Genomic DNA, 16,912 nt, shown 5'->3' with positions numbered 1-16,912 from the left:
GAGCACAAACATATTCTGTGCATTCTGTTGGATTGTTCAAAGAGACGTTTTCTGCATGATAGAATAGCTGTTGTACTGACAATAAATGTATTGGTTATTAAGAGATCGTGTTGCACTTTGCATGCCCACTTTTAAAGCATTCTCAGTAAATTAGCACTCTCTAGAAAATGGGTGGCAAATCAGGTAGCACAGTTGAAACCACTAATCCATGCCCTTGTTCCACACTTCCGTCCTGTGCTGCGTCTCGGGTACTTTGCCTTCCTGCCATCCCTGACTCTGCTCTGCCTCTCAGATCACCTCTCCGGTCCTGCCCACTGCACCTGTGGGCTGTGCAGCCCACTGCTTCCCCACCAACTAGCTAGTTGTCTGATTGGCTCACAACTCGCCCCCACCTGAAGTACACTGCCAATGAAAAATAGAAATGGAAGATTGGCTTTTTACTTTAAAGTACTGTAGTTGGTCTTTACCCACACATCAAGAGTGCTTCACTTTTTATTTTTAATCACTGTTAGCACCTGAGGGCTTATCCCTGGAATGCTAATAGTAATAATACACACCTTGGCAAGCTGCATCAGCAATTATTGGCACCGACTTCTCTCAGGCCTATAACTTGGACCCCAAGTTCTTACTGGTCAATCCATCCTGTCCCCGTGGGTAGCATTACTTAAATGTACATTTACTTTTGTTCAGAAGATGGAACTAGGTATTTAGTGCACAGAACCTTTGATTTTGCGAGAACTGGGGTGGGTCTTTTCCAGAAACTGGTACAGAGGCAAGATGTAAGACGTGCAGCAGAACAAGAACCAGATCCTGATGGATGCCATACCACCTGCAGTCCATCGTGGATGAAGAAAACTGGCTATGGGTAAGCACTACTGCCTATGAGTGCTAATGTTAATTGGGAGTGCCTGCTCCATTCCAAGATGGCCACCTGATTTAACTCAGCCTTGCCTGTGTTGCCTTGAACACCCGACCTCCCTCTGCATGCCCTGGGTTGGCTCCCGTCGATACAAAATGCCCCTATTACTGGGCGCCGGCAGGCGACGCCAGCCCACATGCAAGGGCCACTTTTAAGGCCATCAATCTCTGTCTGGCTCTGTCTGGCTCTGTCCGGCATTGGATGGCGTCCAATTAATATTATAACATACTCATGAAACGTTACCCCTATAACTACCCAATCATCATCAACAGTCCTCTACATAAAACAGAAGCCCCATCATTCTCCACCAGTAACTGCACTCGCCAAGTAAGTCTCTGCTCACCCTGCTAAATATTGTCTTTACTAAATGGCACCAGGATTCCAAAGACTCCCACCCTCTGCCTGACGAGGTGTGGCTCTTTCTTTCAGAACGCTTATAGCCGCTCTACACTCAGACCTACTTCAACTGCTGTATTTCGCATCTCGCAGACACCCCGATCTGCATATGGTCCTAACAAGCTTCTTGTTGTCATTCACAATGATTTTGTGCTGCTCATCTTCCCTGTTTCATCGGGTGCTAATCCCGCTCCAGTAGTCAGTGCATATCCAATTATGCCTCCTCAACCATTGCGGTCATCCATATCTGCCCCGCAATTGACTTAGTGACCTTTGCTTCTAGCCCTTTGTCCCGCTCTCGGAGCGTTGCTCATTACTTGCTATTATTGACCTACTCGGTCTTGTCCCTGCTTATTTGACGAAGCCCACCGCACCATGAGGAACGACTTTTGCAATGCGATGAACCCACCTGACTTTCCTTGCTTACTTGATGAAGCCCTCCGCAACATGAGTCACGGCTTCCTGCAATGTAACGGACCTTGTCTGATTTGTCCCTGTCTAGTTGATGAAGCCCCTTGTACCATGAGGCGCAGCTTTTGCAATGTGATGAACCCACTTGACTTTCCCTGTTGTATTTGTTGAAGCCCCCTGTAACATGAGGCGCAGTGTCTTGCAATATAATGAACCCACCTGACTTTTCCCTGTTTACTTGATAAAGTCCCCGCAACATGTGGCGCAGCTTCTGGCAATGTGATGGACCTTACCTAATTTGTCCCTCTCTAGTTGATGAAGCCCCCCGTACCATGAGGAGCAACTTTTACAATGCTTCAACCTAATACCTGCCACTTAACTTGGTTGTCCACTGCAATATCAGGATGTATCCCATGTAACTAACTTCTCAATCTCTTGTCAACCTGCCAGTAACCATGTTGTACCTAACTGACTACCCAAATAACACAGTCAGGTACTGTCTGTAACCCATTACCTGTGCAAACAACCATTGTAACCAATCCACTTAAGCAAAAGCGCCCTAGATGTCTCTGGGTTATGTGCGCTATATAAATGACAAAATAAATAAATAAGCATTACCAGCCTAAGTCAAGAGTCATAGTGAAAGCATACATACTATATTAGCATTTGCAGGAACAACAGCAGCAGTGCCCTAAATCAGTTCAGAAAAACAACAGCACTGCACATATACAGGAATGATGAGAGGAGCAGAGGGTCAAGCTAGCAAGGATGGCGTAGTACTACAAAAAAGTAAACAGAGGCGAGATGCTGTCTTGCAAATGGTCACGTAAAAAGGTAATGGTAACTACATAAGGATTTTGTCCATCATGCTCAGGCATTGTAAGGAACACAGTACTTAAAAACGGGACAGTCCTGCTAAATATGGGACGGCCCACCACCCTAGGCAGAGTCCCAGACATAGATGGATGAGAAACGTTACGTGCCACTCTGGCTGTTTCATCTTCTGTGAGATGGCTCTTAAGAGTCAGAGAATGCCCAGCATGGTGCGCAGCTTACACTGTGCCAAGTAAACCAAAAAGGATGATTGAACATACCTCTCTCAACTCGCCCTCATTTGGAATATTTCCCTATTGGGCTCATTTTCACCCTCATCGCAAGCCCCTAGTCATAGAGTTCAGTGTCTACGAACTCCCAGCAAACATTCCCCATCCTTCAAAAAACAGTTTACCCCTTTGATTTCAATGGGTTCACTCTCCAAAAACAACTGCGATCACCCGTCAACAACATCAGGACAAGAGGCCTCATGATCAGCTGCTTCTCAAACGGAAAGCAATATCATGCTTAATAATAAGAAAAACTGCAGGTGCGTTTGTCCTTTTTTTCGCAACATTTTTAGATGTACTGCTTGATTGCCCTGTAAATGTTGCTATAATACAACTATTCGTTTTTTAAGATGTCATAAACAGCAATCCTTTTTGGACAGGCACCCTGCTCTAAATTAAACAGTTTTTTTGATTTAGCATATGGGAGAGGGGACATAAATTCACCACTGTGTACGACTTTTAAATAATGTACTGTTTGTTTGGGGATTCATACAGTAAACACCAATTGTTTGTTTCTAGATTCACATTTACCCACTTACTGTGCTTGACTGCTTAATAGTGAGGAGTTGTGGGCTGGGTGATGCGGCTGAGATTCATGCAAAGCAGTCACTTGCGCAAAGCCTTTGTTATGTAGAACTTGACGGCTAAGATTAACACCTCTCTGCCTGGTATCCATGGCGATGGGAGTTCCTCTGCAAAGAAGAAGGTGTGCCTGGCACACAGGTCAAGGACAGGAAGGGGGAAGGGGCACACCGAGTGTAATTCTCAGCTCTCAGGTTAGGCACTTTGCTACTTCAGAAAATATATGTTAAAGTCTGTTAATTTACAAGGCCACGTTTTTGGGGCAATGGTCTATTTTTTAAACCTACACCTAAGCCCGAGTACATTTCTGAATGATTTTTAAGCAGGGACCCTAAAAAGCACATGCTTCAGGGAAACGGCTTTAGGATACTAGGTTGAAGCAGTGTACATGGAAGGACCCTTAAAAGCCATTTGATTCTTGCTTGTCAGAACAAAAATGCAAAAACAAAACACTCAAAGCATTTTTCTATGCATTGTGTCATCAGGAAGGATAATGTTTCAGCGAAAAGTAGCGATACATTGGTAGTGCAATGTTCATGTGTACTCTTAGCGCTGGAATGTAGTGCTGCTGTAAGTATGGAATAGCAGCAGTCGCATAGTGATCTGTACGGCTGAACATTAGAAAAAAACAGGATGCACATCACCAGGACTGACATGGTTTATGGAGTTCAAGCAATGGAATAAACAAGGGTGCTGTGGTCCAGACAAGGCTGTGTTTACAACATGGAACAAGGTTATGCTCAATCAGTCAAGTGCTCGTTTTAGGCAATAGTGTACAACCTGAAATCACAGATACGATTCCTGCATGGGTGACACAGACTTTTATCCATTTGCTGTGAATACATGAATTATCTTTAGATCGGATTACAATAACAGCTCATATTACGTAGTATAGAAATACAACACATCAGAATGAAATGCTATATCAAAATCTGATATTATTAATAGCACAGTACAGAAGTAACGGTGAAGGATGCACATGAGAAATGTTCTTAGGCAGAGCTGCGGGCACCAAGGAATAAAGTAAACGGTTTGGACAGACTTTAGAACTGCGGTACACTAGCTGAACTGTCTGTGAATCCCACAACTCAGTGTTTAGAATCAAACAAATGTATGCTGGACTTTTGAGGGGTGGGATTAGGGAGGTATGCGGTGAGGCAGGAGACTAGTACCAGGGATGTCATGGTGACAGGTAGATGTTAGTCAACCTTGGTGAAATGCATTTCAGGCAGTCATCATATCACAACCACATTAGTTCTGTTTTAAGTTTTTTTTAGCTTTCATGGGACAACACTTTTCAGAAGGCCTGATATTTTCTTTTTGTCATAGTACCTGCATTTCTAATAGGGGTTTATAATAAAGTGTTGTATTGTTGATAGCACTTCTCCATAGCCATGCCATACTTTAAAGGAACAGCACAAGGACTTATCATCAGATCCTCTGTACTTTTAGGCGGCTCTACCAGCATTTTTCAGAAGGGCTGAATTACATTTGAATGGCCAGTACTAGGTGTGATACTGGAAATGCATCAGAGGGACAGGGCCTCTGAATCCTTGTCCTTTACTGCTTTTTATCGTGTGTTCTGTCATGTTTTCTGCCCAGGAGTCCATGTGGGACTCCTGGCAGGGCAGCTCTCTCTTTTGGTTTGGTGAACAGACCCCTGGGATACCCTTATGGCACCCATGGGTAGGGGTACAACCCTGTACCCCTAGTGTATGTTTTTGGGCACCTGTGGGTGGCCCACAGAGCAGGGTATGGGCTGGTGGCAGCTCCATGCTGAATTTGACAGGTGTTCTGGGTGTCCTCCATTTTGGGATACCCAGGCCCTGCCATTGGGATCAGTTGATTCCTGATAGGAAACAAGATGGCCCCTGTGGCCTCTTGCTCTCTATTGCCTGTTACCTTGTTTTCCCAAAGTCCTGGGAAGCCCTGTCCCTTCCCCCTGACTGGCTGTTGGGTGGAAGTTCCATATATGGTGTTGTTGTGAAGGCCCAGCTAGACTGACTGGAGCCTTCCCAGTGACTGTATGTTGTGGGTACCTCCTGTGGGTGGGACCTGGGTGAATGGAGTGTGTGACCAATATACACTCCTTGTTGTGGTTGTCTGGTTTCTGGCATGAGAGACAAAGACTGAGACAGCCCTCCCCGAAACTGGCCTGAATGCAGTGTGTAGTGTTGAATGGCTGGGTACTTGTCCCAATCCACATTCCTTGTTGTGAGTGTCTGAAAGGGAGGAGTGTGGCCTGAATGCACTGTGTGCCTGATTGGCTGACTGACTGCATGAATGCCCTTCTGTATGATTGGCTGCTGAGTGTGTGCCAGCAGTGTGGATGAGAGACAGAATAGTATATCTGGGGACCTCTCACCACTGGTAGGAGGTTCAGGGAACGTTCAGAAGTGTTCCGAAGCGTTCTGGAGCTGAGTCTCCACTCTAAGAGTAACTGGAACTGCTGATCCTCGACGTCCAGCTGGAAGAAGAAGACTTGCTGTGGCATTTGCTTCGACCGATCCGAAGGCTGCCGAAATCGTCGAAGACTGACCCGAGAGAGGATCTGGTAAGGCGCCCTCTTCCCGTGCTCCGAGGGACCATCGAGCACCGCTCCATCTTCGCCGAAGCGCCCTGGAAGACAGACCCTCGAAAGGCTGCCGACCCGAGACGGGACCGCCGAGGAGATCGAAGTGAAGCACCCGGACATCGCCGCCGTCGAAGTCCATTGCCGTCGACCAGGGTTCGCAGGTTTGTGTAACCGCTGGAGGCCCGTCGAAGTTCTGTTTCCCAGCCGTGGGAACCACTTGACGCCGTGCCGCCGACGACCGGAGCCGTCCGCTCCTTTGCCTAAGAACATTCGAATCGAAGGACTCCCTCGTCCGCACCGTCGACCGCTTTATCCTGCCGGAGAAAGTCGAGGACGACCAACGCGCCGAGGAGAAACCTGCCGGTGGGTTTCCCGCCACCCGAAGACCACAAAGACTCGAACGTCTCGACACCCTTGCTGGGCCTCCGTCTCCACAATCTTTGCGGTCCAGAACTATTGTCACCGAGGTGCCCCGCACGCCTCTGCCTTGCAGGACGCCGACGCTCCGACGCTGACGAGCACCGCTCGGACGAAGCTGCTGCCTCATCGACGCCGGTCTACCCTGTTTGTCGACGGACGTTCGACGCCCCGTGTCTCCCGCTTGAAAGGGAAGGCATTCAAGAAGGGCCGTCGATTCCCCGTCGCCGAACACCGAGTTCCTCGACGCTTCTCGACGCCTCTCGACGATCCGTGACTCCCGCTTGAAAGGGGGTCGCTCAAGAAGGATCTGTCGACGCCTCTTCGAAGAACTCGACTCCACCAGGTACATCGGGGGAGTAAAAACATTATAGGAGGGAATAAGACTTGCAGAACAATATATGGACTGGGCTTGTGCTATATCTTTATTTTACAGGTTGCCCAGGTGGGGGGATCTCCGCACAGAACTGTGTCTAGTGGTAGGGGCCAGTATTCTGCCTATTGCTCAACCATCTTATTTTCTCTCCTCTCTCTATTGCTGGTTTCACTCTATTGATCTGTGTGACATTGTTACAGTATTGTTGATGCACTTTAATGAGATCTAATACAAAGGGTGGTACCACTTTAGAATTGTATATATTTGCCATTGTTGATTTTCCTAAGTACAAAGTGAGTTATTATGATAAGTGTACATAACCTTGAATATTGATTATATAAAGACTGTGTTCTAAACAATACAGTGTGTGGACATTCCTTTGTGGGGGCTTGGGGACTACACTGTACTTAAGAACCAGCCTGCATCACCTCCTGAGAAGCTAGGCCTTGATTGCTCGTCCATTGCTACCGTACTAGAGAATCTTGGCTGGGGTCCTCTGTGCCTCTCTTCTACCATATAGAGAGCAGAAGTACAGACACCCCCCACCGGTCTTCTTCACACTAGGAAACTGTGGTAAAAGGGTTGGGGAGTGCGTCAGTGACAGAGCTGTGTGAATGCCAGCAGTGGAGTAAAGGTTGCAACACAAAAAAAGAGATCCTATTTATTTATTTATTTATTGTGCATTTATTAGGTGCTTATTTAACAAGCAAATTGTGTTTTGAAGCGCTCCGATGGCATGGGAGGGAACATGGGATTGAAACAATATATACAATGGAGGAAAAAGACGAACCTTCTGGGCCTTGTGAGTATTCAGAGCATGCAAGTACAGAGAGAGAAGAGGGGGGGGGGAGCGCGTTGGTAGGTGCGGGGTGGTAGGTGTTGGAATGTCGTGCTCGTGGTTGAGCAGCAGATGTAAGTGCCAGGTACAGTAAGTGCTAGGAAGCATTCAGCTGCTGGAAGTGGGTAAGTGCCGGCCTATATTGGGGTAGGCCAGTGAATACTGAGGCAAGTGCTGTGTGTAGTCAGAAGATGAGGCGATTGGGTGTGGGAGGCAAGGGCCCCGAGGACTCATAAGGGCCCTGGACACCAATTGTAGCAACTGTGAAGTTAGAGAGAAGAGAGGAAGGGGAAGAGGAAGAGAAAAGGAAAGTCTTGAGGAGCATCCGGAATTTGAGGAGGTCCGGCTCAAGACAAAGAGGAAGGCTGTTCCACAGGCGGGAGTGTGCTGAAGCAAGAGATCGGCCTCCGGCCCACTGTTTAGCGAACTGCTTCACACACAGAGAGTTGGTACCAGGGGAGCGTAGCAGTCTAGATGGAGAATATTTCGTAATAGCAAGATGCAGATACCGTGGTCCCGGGCCCCAGACATCCTTGTGGATGATGCAGATGGATTTGAATTTAGTTTGTGCAGCAACCGGGAGCCAATCAAAGATTTTCAGGGCAGAAGAGATGCAATCCCTGGGCTTGAGGCCAAGGATAAGTCTTGCTGCCCTATTCTGGTTTAGCTGCAGGGGTCGTAGAGAGGAAGAAAATAGATTCAAGAGTAGGCTGTTGCAGTAGCCAAGCCTAGAGGGAACCAGAGCTCTTGTAAAATTGAGCTTCTGAGGGAAAGTGAGAAAAGGGAGAATTCCTTTGAGGTGGAAGAGTTGAAAGTTCGACTGGTTGTCAATGGATTTGAGGCAGGAAGGAGAGAGGGGTGATGAAGATGACGCCAAGGTTTTTGGCTTCGGATGAAGGAGGGGGGGGGGAGAGCCCATACAGGATGCCCAGAGTGAGAGGAAGAAAGAGCGAGCAGGGGTCCTAAGAGGAAGGATCTCAGTCTTGCTGGCATTGAGGCAGAGATGCTTGGAAGAGCATCAGGACTGGATGGCAGATGGCAGTCTGAGATGATGGAAGGAGCAAGAGTGTCAGCATGAAGTTTGAAAAAGAGTTGAGTGAACAAATTGGCAGAGTGAAAAAAGCATCAGTGGCTATTTCATCAATCAATCAATATTATTGTGAAACAAATTCAAACATTCTTATTAAATATGTATGGTTACTAAAAAGTGGAGAAAAGGTTGCACTTGAGGTGCACATCAGAATGGAAGTATTGCAAATATATGTGTATGTGCTCACAATATCTCTGAATATTTGCATCAGATGCCCAGGTACTTGTGCCTTTTGCTAGGTATTGATATTGTTTGTCCTATTACTCATGCCAGGTGTTGTAGTATATATATTTATTTTAATTTTTATATCGCGCCGCAGGCCTCAGAGCACACACAAAACAGGGGCAAGACACACAACATGCAAAGTCAAGCCAGGAGAGAGATGGGCAGACAGAGACTTATATAAAATTACTCCCGTCATTTGACAGATGTTTTCATGATATAACCAGGTAGCGACATCTGTTTTCTGGTTTTTGCTATAAAATCATATTGAATAATCGATTCCTATGATGTCCGAGAGAGGTATAGAGGAGGAGGAGGCCACTACAGAGCCGCAAATGGGGCCTGGTGGGGTTGGTACCACTGGTGCAAGTGGTGCAGTCCAGGGGCAGGGGCAGGAGGCAGCACAGGTTGCCGCGGAAGTGCCTGTGCAGGTCTCTATCCCTGACACTGTGTCTGCATCACCATGCACCAGCAGGGATGCCCCATCCCAGGCCCGTCCGCAGGTAGGGGGGAAGTCCACATCCTCTACCTGCGGACGAGGGGACCCCTGACTGAATGGAGACCGTCCTGATTGGTGTCGCATTGCGCACACGTGTCATTCGTGATGACGTGCGTGCTTCCTGTGGGGACCACACACATCATCACGAAGAGGTGTGTCCCAACGTGACCCAGTTGGGAGGGGCCATGGTCGGGGGTTTCCTCCATGTGTCGGCCAGTCTTGCGGCCCTCTCCTCCTCTGTGCACACTATATGCCAGTCATTCTCCCTGCCGTCTTCCTGCCCAGATACCACCAGGGCCCCCTGTGCATCTGCCCCAACCAACGCAGCCAGCCAGGTGGAGATCCCATCCCTGCCGCAGTCAGTAGTCTGAGGACCAGCAGTGGTGGCCACCCCACCAACTTGACCCCAGCGGATGGAGAATGTGCCGGCATCATCGGGCAGCGCATGTGCACGACGGCACCGGGGGATTCCATCAGCCCGGATGCCGTCGTGGTGGCGGAGGCAGTTGCGTCAGAGGCAGCAGCAGGCTCAGCGTGGGAGGCATCATGGCTCTGGGCCATCAACACCCCGGGGGCAGGCATCGGCCGAGGGGCAGGAGGACCCCTGACTGGGAGTGTCTTCCGTGTGGCATCGGCTGGCACGGCAAATAGATGCGGAGTGACAGCGGGCAGAGAGGGCACGGCTCAGGATGGTCAGGGCGGAGAACTCCATGCACCGGGCTTTGAGGCGGGCGGAGGGCCTCGTGGAAACTCGCAGGGAGTTGAGGGATTCCATGGCTGCATCCCTGCGAGACCTCGAGTCCAGGGAACAGGCCCACCTCCGGAACATCGACATGGAGTTCAATGATGCTCTGGCCCAGAACATCAAACAGTGAGCCGTGGGACTAGCCCGCCGCCTTTGTAAATAGTTATGTAGTTGTAGTTGTTTATTTTTTTTTCCTTTGGGGCGCATGGACTATGCCCCGCCTTTTTGTTAATAGTTATTCATTAGGTAGGTTTTTTGTTAGGTTTCCTTTGGATTGTTAGGCACATGGACCCTTGATTTTTACATTGTATATAGTTATGGACCTGATTTTACATATTTTTGTTTACCATGGAGGAATGGTTTTGTCTTTATATTGACTTTGGATTTAGTGTTATGGACGGACACTTTGGAGGCATTTTTGTTTGCATTTTATTCATTTCACCATTAATAATTTTTCCTTGATTTCGGACATCCTTTTATTTATCATTTTATTCTTATGTAATTTTGTTTCATTCATTTATTTTTGTATATAATACATTTAAATGGTTTACTTCATTTGTGTGGTCTTCTCTCATTGGTTTCGTGCATGTCACAATGTGGGTTTTCTCAGTCATGTGTCGCCATTGTGTGGGTCTGATGGACTTGTACTCATGCGCATACTGGTTATTTGGGATCTATCGTGACATGGGAATTTAAATTTGGAGTGGATGGAATGCTTGGTTGGGTGTTTGGACTGGGGTGGCATGGGGTGGGATTTAGGTGGCCATAAGGGCCATGGATCTGGATTGTGATGACATGTTGGGTGGAGGACATAAGTCCGGGCCAGCTGGCAGGTGCCCGTCACTGGGGGTGGGTGGGGGACATGAGTCAGGGCCTGCTGGCAGGTGCCCGTCACTGGGGGTGGGTGGGGGACATGAGTCAGGGCCTGCTGGCAGGTGCCCGTCACTGGGGGTGGGTGGGGGACATGAGTCGGGGCCTGCTGGCAGGTGCCCGCCAATTTGGGTGGGTTTTCGGGGGACATGAGTCGGGGCCTGCTGGCAGGTGCCTGTCACTGGGGGTGGGTGGGGGACATGAGTCGGGGCCTGCCGGCAGGTGCCCATCAATGGTGGGTGGGTGAGTGGGTGGGGGACATGAGTCGGGGCTCACAAGTGCGCTCACAAGTGCATGGTGCCATCTGGGCTGCCTGCAGGGCATGGTGAGGGTTGTAGGGTAGTCCCCTGTGGTGTGGGCTGCCTGCAGGGCATGGTGAGGGTTGTAGGGTAGTCCCCTGTGGTGTGGGCTGCCTGCAGGGCATGGGGAGGGGGTAAGGCCACACCTGGGAGGGGCCAAAATGCAGAATCGCGTGTAAAACTTCCCACGTACCCCCGAAATACACGTACCCCGCTAACACAAGACCTATCACGTGTGAAACTCCCTGTGCACCCCTGAAATACACGTACACCGCTCGCACAAGGCCTATCGCATGTGAAACTTCCCGCGCACCCCCAAAATACACATACCCCACTCGCACAAGGCCTATCGCCTGTGAAACTTCGCGCGCACCCCCTCAATACATGTACCCCGCTCACACAAGGCCTATCGCATGTGAAACTCCCCGCGCACCCCCGAAATACATGTACCCCGCTCGCACAAGGCCTGTCGCGTGTGAAACTTCCTGCGCACCCCCGAAATACACGCAGGCACCCCAGCGATACTGGGCATGTCCCACAGGCAGCCCACTCACCCTCCCCATGCCCCGCAGGCAGGCCATCCACCCTGGGCATGCCCCACAGGCAGCCCACACCACGGGGGGTGCTTTTCCTATGCAACTTACGTGGCGCGAGCTGGGTACGTGTATTCGGAGGGTTGCGCAAGTACATTTTCACGCATTTTGTCTGCCGTGAGCGGGGTACGCGTAGTATTTTCACGCGATTACAGTGTAGCGGCCCTGTAAGCTCGTGCACGGCCCTTTGCGCTGCATTGGGGATTTCAATGGCTTTTCATTGCGCAATGGGCGTTCTTGGGGGCGTAACTAGCGCTGCGGGATGTTCGCTGCGCCAGCGCTGAAAATGGCTTGGAAATTCCATGAATATGCGGTGTGCCAGAATGCTGTTTAGCGCACACGGCTGGCGCACGCTGGCGCACGCTCCTTATCTGCGCTGCTCGCGTGCGCTGCCTCTGCACTGAAATCTATGAATTACCCCCTTAGTATGTATAGGAATGTATCCCAACCCCCATCTTGACAACACTAATGTTTTTTGAAATACATACTTTGTTCTCACAGGTTTCGCAAGTCCGCCAAAATTGCCATGTAAAAGGAACTATGAAGTTCCTCCTTTACATAACACTTCCAATACATTGCACCATGTCACATGTGGCACTGGCCCTAGTACTCCCCTTTCTCTGTCAGAGTATACTCGGCAAATGTTGCTCATGCACACATTCGGATAGCCCACCGCAAATCATCATCCCATGTGTAGCATAAACAGGTGGGCTGCTCTACTGTGCAGCTGATACCCTGCAATGTATTTCCATAATACACAAGTGCACAAACACAATTGCAAACTATGCATCCACACTTAACGGTAATCTGGCCTTGTGTGACGAAAGGTAAATGTATTTTTTGCATGCAGAAAGGAGTTTGCACATGTGCAATTGCATTTGTATTAGTACAAATGACTTTTTACTGCATTTGCACAAGCGCAAATGCAGTTGTGCATGCACAGTCATACTGGTCTAGAAACTTGGCTGTGCATGCGCCTGGATGGACGCAGATGGAAGCACTGACGTCATACCTGCCCCAGACTAGGACACATGAACTGTAAAACCCTATCTGCAGGGAAGAGGCGGAGCCACAGACAGATTGTGTATGCTCTTGGGAATCCTGCATCGGAGACTCGTCACCTCCTATAATCTCAGGGAACCGAGCAAGTAGGACCTTTGCAGACGTGGACTGTCCAGAGTAGTGACACGCACATATCTGCAGTTTTGCCACGTGTAGATTCCAAACTACAGGCAGAGTCAGCTTGAATCCAGAACCCCACAACCCTAACAGCCACAGCACAGGCAGCATTGCAAGATGGTCACTTGTCTTCTTTGTGGAGGGTGTGTCATTTCCAAACGGCGACCACTCTGTCGGTGGCAAAGAGGTGGGAGCATCAGAGGTGCTGCAGCACCCGAGGTAACAGGTCCTGGGGGGACCTGTGCGGTCTGATGAAAATAATGCTGCCACAACACATTACACAGGGGGCAGACAGACTGGTGGCAGCTGTAGCACATACACATTCCTTTTTGAGTTGTCTGGATCTGTAACAGAACAGATGTATGCGGCAGCTGAGCTCACCTGGTTGTCGCAGAAGCACTGGCAGGGGCGGCCTGTGCTTCATCTGTACCTGCAAACCCACTAACCCGCACGGGCAGCATCATGAAGGCAGCGAACCACCCAGGCTGGCTCATGGATGGATGATCATGATGTTCCTTGTTCCCGTTTAAGGTATGTTTCCATCACCAGTTCCCCCAAAAAAGAGGCCCTATGCTCCCCTGAGGTCTACCGGGGAACCAGGGAAAGTCCTGGTGTCCCGGTGGGCCAATCCAGGCCTGTATCTGCCTTAGAGGATAAGCATCGACTAAAGGTCCCTCTTTTATGCATAAACCCAATGTCAGTCAGCAGCTATAACACAGTCAGAAAGGTTAGGTCTTGTGGTTTGTCTAAGTTAAGATCCAGCCTGAAATTAGCAGAGCGCCAACGCTTTACCATATGCACTATTAATCATTTTATTGATAGATGAAGTATAACAATCTCAACGGGTCTACTCATGACATTCAATCATGTAGATGCAGCTCTTCGCAGTAGGCACATTAACCCACTGAGCACCTGCACTTGTACATGATAGTGAAAAGTATGTGGACACATTATGTGCACTGGAAAATCATCAAACCTATATTCTAAGAGAGGATAGTGACATCCTAAATGTTCTGATGTTCGGATAACAGGCTGCACATGCACATGGGCTGTGTACATGTAACACTGCACGTGTTCTCTGCACAGAACCACATGCACATTTTATCAGTTCTCTTAATAAAGTCTCATTCTTTATCCCTTATGCACTCTCAGGTCCTCTCTAGACATGCAATACATTGGTAACAAAGTTTCCAGTGCTGGAGACCTGGTGCAGTCCACAGCAACCTTAAATCCTCAAAATACTAGGCTTGGAGGAATTCATATCACATGCCAGATGACATCACAAGAAAGAGCATCACAAAACCTTTTCACACTAAAAATGTCATAGGATGCGATATTGCTTTTATTTTGGCCCCCTTGATGACATCACATTAAGTGCCAGCAGTTATATAAACTAAAACTATAATTTGTGTAATATTCATAAGCTGAGAAAATATGTTATTTTTTTTTACTAACATATAATAATGTGGGTGACGATTTGATAAATTAGTGGCACACCCAGCAGAGCCATCAGGCAGAAATTGCATGCATCAAGCGAAACAATCTGGAAATGTTCTGGGCTCCTTAAAAGAGTAATACTCGGGAGCGCTGCTATCAGTCATGGCAGCACAGTTTTAGATTACATCAAAACTTAGGCGCACCTCAAAAGTGCTTTCTTTCCTGAAATTTGGCAGAACGCTGGCAGGCTTGCAAATGATTGAACTAGGGCTCTGACTGCAGTAAGCTTTCCCCTCCTCCACACCAGTAAAGAATCAACGAAAAGGGTGTGGTAATTAGGTGCTAAATTCCTCTGAGCCCAGAAGCATCTCAATGACAATAGCTCTTCCCCCGCTGGCAGTGACCGCTCCCTAGAAAACACGACATGAATAGCAGGTCAGAGAGTGCATGCAACATGAACTTGGAAATCCAGCACGTTTACAAATGTGAAATACAGAAAGAGTTTGTGTTTAATTTAACAAATGAACATTATTAAAAAGCTGCACTGCATTTTTTAAAGTTAATTCACACTTTTAAAAGAATGGGGGACAGCAGCCGGTTGCTGTATTACCTTTTGCTGTTCGCTCAGGAGTACCAAAGTGTCCAAAGGCGCATATGGTAAAACCTGCTTCTGCAATTCATCTCTAAATGTACATAGTCTTCTGCAGATGAGATTTACGATATTTATTAGCAATGGCAATGCCAGGCCAGCGGCCGTTTTTGTCAAAGCTAATTTTTGTGTGAATTGCTGTGTTCCTATGATTTTATTCCCGGCGCACACTTTCATATTTTTAGTCTTTTTCTGCAACTGAGTGGCTTTTGTTCTCAAATATATGCCCTGTGTCTCTCTCCTGTTGCCCCGACCCCCCGGTCATGCCCCGTGTCTCCCACCTGTTGCCCCCCACCCCCCGCTCATGCCCCGTGTCTCTCTCCTGTTACCCCCAACCCCCTCTCATGCCCCGTGTCTCTCTCCTGTTACCCCTCACCCCCTCTCATGCCCCGTGTCTCCCTTATGTTGCCCCCCACACCCCAGTCATGCCCTGTGTCTCCCTGCTGTTGCCCCCCCACCCCCCGCTCATGCCCTGTGTCTCTCTCCTGTTACCCCCACCACCCTCTCATGCTCCGTGTCTCCCTCGTGTTCCCCCCACCCCTGCTCATGCCCCGTGTCTCCCTGCTGTTGCCCCCCACCCCCCGCTCATGCCCTGTGTCTCTCTCATGTTGCCCCCCACCCCCGCTCATGCCCCGTGTCTCTCTCCTGTTGCCCCCACCCCCCACTCATGCCCCGTGTCTCTCTCCTGTTACCCCCCACCCCCCTCTCATGCCCCGTGTCTCTCTCCTGTTACCCCTCACCCCCCTCTCATGCCCCGTGTCTCCCTTATGTTGCCCCCCACACCCAGTCATGCCCTGTGTCTCCCTGCTGTTGCCCTTCCACCCCCCGCTCATGCCCTGTGTCTCTCTCCTGTTACCCCCCACCACCCTCTCATGCTCCGTGTTTCCCTCGTGTTCCCCCCACCCCTGCTCATGCCCCGTGTCTCCCTGCTGTTGCCCCCGACCCCCCGCTCATGCCCTGTGTCTCTCTCATGTTGCCCCCCACCCCCGCTCATGCCCCGTGTCTCTCTCCTGTTGCCCCCCACCCCCCGCTCATGCCCCGTGTCTCTCTCCTGTTACCCCCCACCCCCCTCTCATGCCCCGTGTCTCTCTCCTGTTACCCCTCACCCCCCTCTCATGCCCCGTGTCTCCCTTATGTTGCCCCCCACACCCCAGTCATGCCCTGTGTCTCCCTGCTGTTGCCCCCCCCACCCCCCGCTCATGCCCTGTGTCTCTCTCCTGTTACCCCCCACCACCCTCTCTTGCCCCGTGTCTCTCTCCTGTTGCCCCCCACCCCCCGGTCAAGCCCTGTGTCTCTCTCCTGTTGCCCCCCACCCCCTCTCTTGCCCCGTGTCTCTCTCCTGTTGCCCCCCACCCCCCGGTCAAGCCCTGTGTCTCTCTCCTGTTGCCCCCATCCCCCAGTCATGCCCCGTGTCTCCCTCTTGTTGCCCCCCATCCCCCAGTCATGCCCTTGTCTCCCTGCTGTTGCCCCCCACCCCCGCTCATGCCTCGTGTCTCTCTCATGTTGCCCCCCACCCGCTCATGCCGTGTCTCTCTCCTGTTGCCCCCCACCCCCCAGTCATGCCCCGTGTCTCCCTGCAGTTGCCCCCCACCCCCCACTCAGGCCCGTGTCTCTCTCCTGTTAACCCCCACCCCCTGCTCATGCCCCGTGTCTCCCTGCTGTTGTCCCCCACCCCCCGGTCATGCCCCGTGTCTCCCTGCTGTTGCCCCCCA

The sequence above is a fragment of the Ambystoma mexicanum genome, chromosome 1q (assembly GCF_040938575.1).
Source record: "Ambystoma mexicanum isolate Mex_15411 chromosome 1q, UKY_AmexF1_1, whole genome shotgun sequence".
In the NCBI taxonomy this organism is placed as follows: domain Eukaryota; kingdom Metazoa; phylum Chordata; class Amphibia; order Caudata; family Ambystomatidae; genus Ambystoma; species Ambystoma mexicanum.
The sequence above is the reverse complement of the archived record's forward strand: the minus strand, read 5'-3'. Positions refer to the sequence as shown.